Below are 8,535 nucleotides of genomic sequence, written 5' to 3'. Positions count from 1 at the left end.
GCATGACTCTATAGGCTGATGGTTAGGGTTATTAGCAGTGAGACAGACAGTCGACAGGCAGACGGAGTCCTATTTTTTTCTCTTGGGTTTGTTTGTGTACTCTACATATAGCAGTCATCACTCCCTCTACTGGCCTGAATTAAAAAGAAGAGACTGGCTGCGTTTTATAAAGATCCTGATCTTCTCTGAGTATATAGGGAGTATTTTGAAAATACAATAAATATGACATGGGTTTATCATGGTAGATTGTGCCCAACTAATATCTTTTTTGATAGGGTGAATGATTCCATTGAAAAGAAAGATCAACTATCTCTAATCGCACTGGAATTCAGTAAAAGAGTTGGTGCACTGCAATGGAAAAAAATCTTCTGGTTAAAGTGGAGCTTTCTAAAAAACTGTAAGCGATGGGTATGGGGAGGGCACGAGGAGCTAAAAAAATGAAAGCAACAAATATCCATGCTGAAAAAAGTGCTGTATAGTTGAATACAGGTGACTAGTGGACTCCCTTGAGGATCAAGTGTCAGACTGATTTTAGTTAACATTTTCATTTCTGGTCTTGACACAAAAAGAGTACGTGACTGTTTGTTGATGACAAAAAGCTGAGAGGCACTACTAAGTCAGGTGACACCGGCCAACATAGTGGAAGGAAATGGAATGATTGGTACAAAACACAGTGCTAACAAGTGACAATTTGGTTATGTGGGGGCAAAGAAGAACTCTTACAGCTGGAGATATCAGAGATCACCTCCAAGGAAAAGGTGTTAGCTAACCATTGGATGCTTAGGAGCCACAAGACAGCTTCAGGAATAAAACATAAGCAGAAACCATCCTACGGTGTAGCAGATGAAAAAATAGGGAAATGTAAACATAGAAGGCACTTCACCCAGAACTGTGTGTGGTATTTTGGCCAGGCAAGAGGAATTCAAAGTGGAAGAGATGTTAACAGAAGGAAAAAGGATATATAAACCATTTATAATTCAGGCTGGGCTGTGACATTACTACTTTTTAAACAGGAATAATGGGGCAAAGGACCTAGTTTTATGATGCAGCATGAACAGTATAGTTAAAAGAAAAAATGATAGGATGCAATTCCAAAAGGTCTCTTCCAGTCCTGTATTTTTTCTGCAAATAGTATCTTATCCATAATTTACTCCTAATAAACTATAACCTCCCATCACAACTTACAACAGAAACTACTCCACATTTCTCACAGGGATATATGAGAGCTGTGTGACCTAAGATTCACACCTGACGGCCTGCTCAGCAGAATTTACCAGCTATTTAGAGAGTACATTTCCACTTAAAAACATCTGAAGTACACTTACTGTACGGGATGTTTCATACCCTGGTATTACATGTCCAGTCTATTGTTTTCAGATTACAATGCACTGGTTTCTATTCCTTATTGATTCAACATTCTGAATTTCTGTCACGGAGATTATGGCTTCAGTAATTCTGGCAGGTACAGCCTAAGAGGAATCCTGGAAATTAAACCAGAGACTGGTAAGTTTTTCACAAACAATAAATAAAAATGCAGATCAAAAGTTTTTAAAGCTCAAATGATTTTTAAATAAAAGTTCTTTCATGGGCTGTAGTGCTTAGCCGAGACTTAAGGAAAAGTTCCCCATTTGTCTTACTATAAATTGACTTACTAGCTTCAGATTGACAGCGCTTTCTTCATAAAGAAAGGGAGGTTTAAACTGATTAGCTGGCTCTTTTTATAATGCTGGAAAATCTGGCATTTGTGAGGATTTTTTTAAACACAAAACCAACCCATGATAAGCTCTCCTGGTACGGAGCCCTGCAACCAAGTTATCTGGAGATGTTACTGTCAATATTTTCTAGCATGCCAGGGCATCTAATTATACCACCTATTGGTTCAAGAAAAAAGCCTCTTTTAAGAGTAGGCAGAGGGTTTTCTTTCTCTGCTTGTTCTTTGTCAAGAGGAAAAGATATTCCACCTCCCATTTTTTTTATGTCTCTTGCCCACAGATCTCAGCTTAGAATCACCATGGCTTTACCTGAAATGCCACCCCTCTTTAGGGGATAAGAAAGGATGTGACCACCCTCCTGGCTTCTGGGTGTAGACAAAGCATTATGAACTTAAACTGTACGACATGGGCATTAGAATAACCCCAAAGAAGACAAGGAAGTGTAAACTACCCAAATTTGCTACGCTAGGCTGCTTTCAACTGCTTCAAAGCGTCTGGGTAGCAACGATGGAAAAAAGAGCACTGGTGCCACCAAAACCTGCCCAGCAGCGGCTGAATTCTGGCGGGTTAGAAGAGTAATGCAACAGGCTGTGCTGAGTAGGTGCAGGGTGGGAGTCGCTGCTGTGCTCGTGGCGAACAAGTCTTTTAGGAGGCCGAGAGGTCTCAGAGCCGTGGCTCTGAAGCGGTCGCTGCTCTGGCCATGTGGTAACTTAGACCGATGTAGACTTGGTGCATTTCGGCGACAGCTGGTCGTGCTAAAGTAACGATGAAGCTCTGCTCTTGCTGTTATTCACCGTGCAAGCATGGAGCTCACCAACCACTTGCGAAGCGGTGCTGGCGGTGTAACGCCGGTGTGCATGAGGTCGAGCGAGCTCGCCAGGAGTGTTTGAGGGTCGGCCTGGGAGATGGGCCTGGCTCCAGCCGCGGCGGGCAGGCGGGGGCTGGCTGTCGAGGGACGGGCTGCTCCAGGAAGAGTTTGCCATACGCCAACTGTAGGGACTCCTTCCACCTCACCCGTGACGCTCCGTGCTTCTTCTCTGCTGGGCTGCGTTGCGCCAATTCCCCTCTCATCTCTCCCCTGCAGAACGTAAGGGGTTGTGCGATGCAGTATATTTGAACGATGCCTTTCCCAGAAATTGCTCCTCAGGAGCTAGCCACGGCAGGGTGAAGGCGAGCGCGCGCGCGCAGGCCTCAGCGGGGAGAGCCGCTGGCCCTGCAGGAGCCGTGCGGGAGGTGGGGGCAGCCCCAGCAAACGCCGCGCCCCGGCTCCTGCGGAGCAGCTTCGGCCCCCTGCAGACTGTAAGCGAGGAGAAGGCACCCCAGGCTGCACGAAGCGAGGACTCTCCGGGCCTTTCCTCCTCAGGCCTTCGCTGCAGACGCTCCGGGGCCTCCGGGCCGCTGCGGAGGCGCTGCCGGGGCCCGGCGGCGGCCCCGCCTCCCTCGCCCCGCTACCGTCTCCACGGCAACGCGGGCGCCGCCGAGGCGGAGCGCGGCCGCTGCGGAGCCGTCGGCGGGGGCCGCCGCCATGGAGGCCGGTGCCGAGCGAGTTTCCAGTCAGGCGGCGGCCGAGGGCGGCGCAGAGGAGGCGGCAGCGCCCGGCGACGGCAGCGGGCCTGGGGGCGGCGAGGTGCGCGGGCCGCGGGGAGCCGCCGTCGGGGAGCGCCCTGCCTGGCGCAACCGGCTGCAAGCGGGGCCCCCCGCCGCCGCCCCCGGCCTGGGCCGGGCCGGGGAGCCGGGCCAGGCGGTGGGAGCGCGCCGTGCAGGGCTTTCTGCCTTCGTGTTCCCCACCGGTCCATTTGGCAAGGAGGTGGGTCTCTGAAATGCGGGTTTTTCCCAGGCTTGCATCTCTCCTCTCGCCTCTGGGTTTGGGGCAAACTAGGCGGTTTCGCCTTATTTCTTAGTAAAGCGAGCGCTTTCCCAGCTCCCCTGCAACATCCGAGCACCTGCTCGGCCAGCGCGCTGGCCCTTGCTGCCCTTTGGGGGCATTCTGTTGCTCTGCGTTCAGGTTAATAATATATTTGCTGCTAAAATGCAAATCGGGACACAAGTTCCCAGATAACGTGCTTTTGCCCCCTGCTTCGAAGGACTTGGTCTGCCCTCACGCTCAGGGTAAGCAGATGGCTGCCGTGATGCCGTTGCCGAGAGTCATTTGAGCGATAGCTCTTTCTCCAAGCAGAGTTTTGTCATTTGGAAGTAGGAATATTCTCTATGTGTGGAGGTTCTTTCCTTCTGTAATGAAAAAAATGATTTATAAGCATGTTAGCTAGGTGTTTTTAGTTTGGTTTTACTGGGTTTTATGTATTCGGCTGCTTGTTTTTTAGCAAAATACGTGTTTTCATGGCTATGCTGAATGCCCTGTTTTGTCGGATGCAAAATTTCCCAACCAAATGTGTATTGGGATACAGGTCTTTGTGAGAGGTGTTGAACACTTTGATAGGTCTTGGTTTAGCCTGCATCATTTGGCAGCATATCAACGATATGAACACTGAGACACATCTGCTAAAATAGTATGATCTTCCATCATGATTGCTACATGATGGAAGAGCTGCTGTGGCAACTGGTAAAATCTTGGTGGAGTTTTGAAGACAGTGACTACAGTGAAGTTGAGATTTTGCCTAGTCTTTCTTAACTGTATAACAGTTTCATCCTCAGTTTCCTGCACCTTGTTAGTGCTGCTCTGTTGCATTAAGGAGGCAATTAAAAATTCACTTATTTCTGTCCTCTGAACGGTATCATTCTTACTGTCCCTTCTCTTTGTGGTGGATTACAGAGATACACGGGACAGTTGTACATGGACCATCGCCATGGGAAAGAGATATGCTACTGGCCTGATGGTTCCAAATTCATTGGAGCGTTTTATCTCAGCCACGTAGAAGGCTATGGGACTCGGGAATGGAAGGACGGCAGAAAATTTCAGGTAACTGGAAAAATGTTGTGCTGTTACCATGATTTCCCTGCCTTTCAAAGTCAGCATGAGTACAGGAAAATTTGAGTGGTTTTTTTTTTTTTCCAGGCAGCTCCATTAGTGTTTGGGTTGTTTAGAGCAAAAGTGTCATGCCTCAGTCTCCAGTAAGCTAGATTGCTCTCTTGAACTACTCAACTTCTACTGTACACAACTTTTGCTTAGGGAAATATTGAAGGAGATAACGTGATACTGTCTGTCTAGAACTGAAAATCTGATGCCTAGAAGAGTTTCTTTTTCCAGTTTCTAATGTAGAAGTCTTCAGTATTTACTCCCCTTGCTAGATGAAGAACTCATTAGCTAGTCAGTACTCTCAACAGACATATTAAGAAGCCAGCAATATGAAACTGAAAAATACTGCATTTGAAGAAACTGTGGAGACAAAGAGCATTCTGGAGTATCGAGATAGCTAGTTGTCTCTTTTGTATCATTTCCAGGCCTGCTGCTACTAGTAGAAGCTAGAAAACTTGTTTTCTAAGAGTTTATAATTCTTCGTTTTCAAAGAAGAAGAAGGTGTATCTGAAAAGTGCCCAGCGTAGGGCAGCCCTCCCCTCATACTGATACATGGGTATCTCTGCAATAGGAAACAGTGCTTCATCAGATAATCCAAAAGATATAACAAAACAACATACAGCCTTTGCATTAAGTTGGCCAACAAGAACATAACATTCTTGCTGAATGTTGATAATGTGGCACTAATTATGGATTTAGGAGAACTTTAATTTGAATAGATCATGTATAATCTGAAACTAAGGGAAAAATAGAACACCCTCAGGTTATAATCAAACTTGAAATTTTATTCTTGCCAGTCATAGTGCTTTTTCCTGGTTCTTTATCTCCATAGCTAAACAGTTCAATGAGTGAAGCAGTTAATTTGTGTTCCAAATAGCTGTTCTGAGGTTGTGATAGCCTTGTGTGAATATGCCTTGAGCCATGTGTGTGATCCAGAAACACCGGAGATGCATCAGCCTGCTTGAATTTGGAAGCGGTGCTCATGCATTGCTTAATATAGTGTCATATCAAACTAGGATGGTTTTCTAAGAAGGCTAAAACTCCTGTCTTGTAGTGCTGTATTTGTGTCTGAGACTCTTCTGTTGGCATGAAATAAAAACATGTATTGTCATGCTTGCAAGGTTGTCCTGAGGTTAATTACCATGTTGTCCTGAAGTTAATGACCATGGTAAGAAAAGAAATAGTTGGGAACTGCGCTACCTTTCCCATACTCTACGCCTGTGCAGTTGTGTGTCAGAGGTGTTTCTTCTGATTTGGAAAACATTACTGAAAATCTATCCTGGTCTAAAAAGTAGCAGTGTGGCTAATGAATGCAAAGCTGGATACAGAATAGTATAAAACAGAATCCTGCTCAGGCTAAAATCTACGTGAAATTTCATCTAAACATAACATCCCAATGTAGTTAAATTTAGGGCCTTCCACTGTTCTTGTACTGGAGAAGTTAATGTGTTTGTCATTAAATGAATCAAACTGACTGTGAAGGCTTTGTAGTACAGAATGGCTTCAGCAGTTATTACTCTGCCAATAAGAAGTGGACCAATAAGACGCAGGCAGAACAGTTGAGATAGAAACCAGACTTTAATTGTATAACTTGTTTGATCTCTGATTGATACTAACGAGCTTACTCGTTTCTTAAGGGGCTGTACAAATCTGATGAGCGATTTGGACCGGGAATTGAGAGCTATCCAGATGGCTGTCAGGATGTTGGCTTGTGGCTGAGGAATCATCTAATTAAACTGTGTACTGAAGTACCTGGTTATTTTTCTGTCTCGGATCATCCAGAACACTTCAGATATGTTGATGCCAGTTCTCAAAGGACGTATATTTCTGTTGAGGGGGACCCATTTCTCCGTAGCTATAAACGTCTCCCCTTTGATGACAAGAATATTTTGCCTGAAGGAGTTTTTGCCTATTCCCATAACACAGATCATCTTACTTTGACTTGCACCTTTCCGAAAGAGTGTGATGCTTCATATTTTCAGAATACCTCCAAGCTGCCTGAGGAAGAACCTTGGCCTGTTGCAAAGTAACCCCCTTACTGGTCAGAATGCAGATGCATGTTTATAAGCACAGGTAGCTGTTGATCATTTGTTTTTTATGTATGGATTTTTATAAATCATATCTATTATTTTCAAATATAAGTTGCATGATTGCAGCTGCTCTCCAAAAGTTTTTTTATAGTCTTGAGATGACAGGTTGCCAATGAGGATTTTTTTTAAATGAAACAAACAATTTGCGATACCAATGGTACCTTTCTGTGGTTGTCTTAACTCTTATTCTACTTCAAGGCTATAGAAAACATGCTGCAGCAAGTCTGCAGCTAGTTGTAACTGCCCACTGAGCCTTAGGTTTATATGTAGCTTGATACTTGTACATGGAGATGTTCTTTGGGCAGGCAGAGTATGTTTTGGTTTGCTTTGTTGCTGGGAACACGTGCCACATGTGTGTATTTTATAGCCATAGCTAAAGCTGGTTATATAAATCAGATACTAAACAGATATGAATGTGCATGCTAAATATTCTGTTTGTAGAAACACTTGGCAGTTAGATTTTGCTTTCTAATTTTATAGGTGTTGGATGGCTGGACATTTATGAACTCTTCTGTAGCCAAAATCTGTGTGCTGCTGCCAGCAGCCCCTAGACTAGTTTGCCTTTCTGCCTGTAATTTAAGCAAACTTATACTATCTGAAATAGTTCTTAAAATGATAGCTGTTCATATTTTTGCATCTTACCCAGCAGCATGTTTTGCTCTTGATGTGTTTTTTCTTTAATTGCATTAGCAGCCTAAGAGTACCTAGCTGCTTAAATGCATCAGTGCTTTTTTCTCCTTTGCTAGGTGCTGTGAAGCAGAGTTTACTTCAGACGTCAACTTCATTCTCAGTGGAGTCCGCAGTACTTATGGGCCTCCAGGCCCCAAAGAACTTGCCTCAGAGCAGTTAATTCAGAAAGCGGCAAAAGGAGGCTTTGATGGGGTCTATACGATTCTGAGGGATGAGCTTGCTCATCCGGACGTAGCAGACAAACATGGATACACAGCACTTGCTGCTGCCGCTGTAAGACTCTGAGAATGACTCTTTACCATATGATGAGAAATTCCTGGTGTAGTAGCCTGGATTAGATTTTTCTCTTGTTCCATTACATAGTAAGTGTGAAGGGAATGTTCAGTAAACAACAAAAGAGCAGGTGTGGCATGAGGAATATCTGTAATGAATGGTATCATGCCAAACCCCACAGTAAATAATAATCTACAAAAAGAAGCACTTCAGTAAACATTAGAGATTATTTTAGCTGTCAAGTTTGTTTTCCGTTTGTGATTATGCAGTGGACTAGATCTGCGTTCTTGGGTATGACCCTGTCCTTATTACTGTTTTTTTCTTGTCCAGTCGTAATCACATTCAGACAGGGTTATTTTGTTTTTGCTGGCAAGGGGTGGTGGTTGGAAACTGTGCATGCATGACTTGCTGTAGGGGAGGATGACCTCCCCTTTTCTTTGTGCCCTTTTCAGCTACCTGAATAGCTGGCATTCATTGTAAAGTCCAGCAAAATTTAGATAATAATTTAGGGCGCTATATTTCTTTCTGTGTGTGAATCCTCACTGAGTTCCTGTGAAAGCTGGTAGAAATTGCTATAAAAAAGAGAGGAAGGTCAGGGATGTACTTGAGGATGCTCCAAGATACACATTCTGAACCCCGTAAGACATGGTTCAGTATCGCGTTTTTATTGTGTGGCAAATATAAACCTGAATTAGTTCAACAGTGTTGGCTGTCACTACTTTCAAACTGTGCTGCCTATTCTTTCCATGTAGAAATCTGCAAGTGCGTGAGTGTATGTGCAAGTACAGATGTTTAC

General features: G+C 44.5%; 1 pseudogene; it reads left to right on the top strand.

The window, feature by feature from the left end:
- The first annotated feature begins 3,237 nt into the window (after positions 1-3,237).
- On the top strand, positions 3,238-7,918 carry LOC135326539 (ankyrin repeat and MYND domain-containing protein 1-like; annotated as a pseudogene).
- The last annotated feature ends 617 nt before the right edge of the window (positions 7,919-8,535 follow it).

The sequence above is a fragment of the Dromaius novaehollandiae genome, unplaced genomic scaffold (assembly GCF_036370855.1).
Source record: "Dromaius novaehollandiae isolate bDroNov1 unplaced genomic scaffold, bDroNov1.hap1 HAP1_SCAFFOLD_63, whole genome shotgun sequence".
In the NCBI taxonomy this organism is placed as follows: Eukaryota; Metazoa; Chordata; class Aves; order Casuariiformes; family Dromaiidae; genus Dromaius; species Dromaius novaehollandiae.
The sequence above is the reverse complement of the archived record's forward strand: the minus strand, read 5'-3'. Positions and strand labels throughout refer to the sequence as shown.